The 1,466-nt window shown below is 37.7% G+C and overlaps 1 protein-coding gene across 6 annotated transcripts in view; it reads right to left on the reverse strand.

Moving 5' to 3' along the window:
• The window catches only part of Erbin (erbb2 interacting protein), a 110,383-nt gene that overhangs the window by 67,111 nt on the left and 41,806 nt on the right, over positions 1 to 1,466 (reverse strand). The gene's annotated exons all lie outside the window — the stretch shown is intronic.

Raw genomic sequence — 1,466 nt, forward strand, 5'->3', positions numbered from 1 at the left:
TCTTCCAAAGGTCCTGAGTTCAATTCCCAGCAACCACATGGTGGCTCACAACCATCTGTAATGAGGTCTGGTGCCCTCTTCTGGCCTTCAGACATGCATACAGACAGAATATTGTATACATATTTAACAACAACAACAACAACAACAAAATGACCTGAGTGGAAAAAATAAAATGGAACATACAGAAGTCAGTCATACTTTTATATGCTAACAATAATCTATCCACATTTTTTCTTTTAAAGCAAAATTCTATTTATAATAGCTAACAGCAAAAAAGGAACTACACTGAAAACAACAAAGCTCTCATGAAAGAAGCTAGAACTGTAAATAAAAAGATTCCCCATGTTTCCAGATTAGAAGGAACAAAACTGTTAAAATATCCAAATCACCCAGTGTCCTGTTGATCCAATGCACTATCAAAATTCTAATGACATTTTTCACAAAAACAGAAGAAAATAATCCTAACAGAGAATCACAAAAGACTCCAAATCAAATATGATCTTCAATAAAAAGAACAAAGCTATGGACCTCACCTCATTTAATTTCAAAATTCACTTACAAGCTCTAACAATGAAAGAATACGGTACCAGTATAATAGAAAAATGCCAATGAACAGAACAGAGGGCCAAATATGTATAATCAATTGATTTAAACAATGCTACCAAGAACACATCTGTTGTAAGATATTTGATTACACCATGTAAAGACATGTCACTGTGATTGGTTTAAAAAAAGCTAAACAGCCAATAGGAGGTATAGCACAAACTTCTGGACAGAGAGAGCTCTAGGAAGAAGAAAGTCGCCAGTCAGATCAGAATAATCAGGATAGGTATAATGGAGATGAGGTAACAAGTGTGTGGAAGAATGTAGATTTAAAAATACGGGTTAATTTAAGTAATAAGACCTAGTTAAAAACAATCTTAAGGTGGAGCTTTCATAATTAATGTCTTCATATTGTTTTCTGTGTGCTGGTAGCTCCAAGAAAAATCTGCCTACACACATCACAAGGAAAGGGGGGTCTCTTCAGTGGGACTGGGGAAAGCAGATGTCACTGTGTAGACCAAAGGATTCTAAGTATGAGACCAGATACTGTAAAACTACCTCTTAAGAAGAAGCTGCTACAGGTGCTGGGGAAATGGTTCGGTGGTTAAGAGCACTGACTGCTCTTCCAGAGGACCTGGGTTCAATTCCCAGAACCCACATGGCAGCTTACAACTGCTGTAACTCCAGTTCCAGAGGATCTGACCCTCACACAGGTATATAGCTGGCCAAACACCAATGGACATAAATAAAAATAAATTAAAAAAAAAAGTAGGGCAATGGTGGTGTATGCCTTTAATCCCAGCATTTGGGAGGCTGAGACAGGCAGATACTTGTGAGTTTGAGGCCAGCCTAGTCTACAGATAAAGTTCCAGGACAGGCACCAAAGCTACAGAGAAACCTTGTCTTGAAAAACAAAACGACGA

Source organism: Microtus ochrogaster, unplaced genomic scaffold, assembly GCF_000317375.1.
Source record: "Microtus ochrogaster isolate Prairie Vole_2 unplaced genomic scaffold, MicOch1.0 UNK11, whole genome shotgun sequence".
NCBI lineage: Eukaryota > Metazoa > Chordata > Mammalia > Rodentia > Cricetidae > Microtus > Microtus ochrogaster.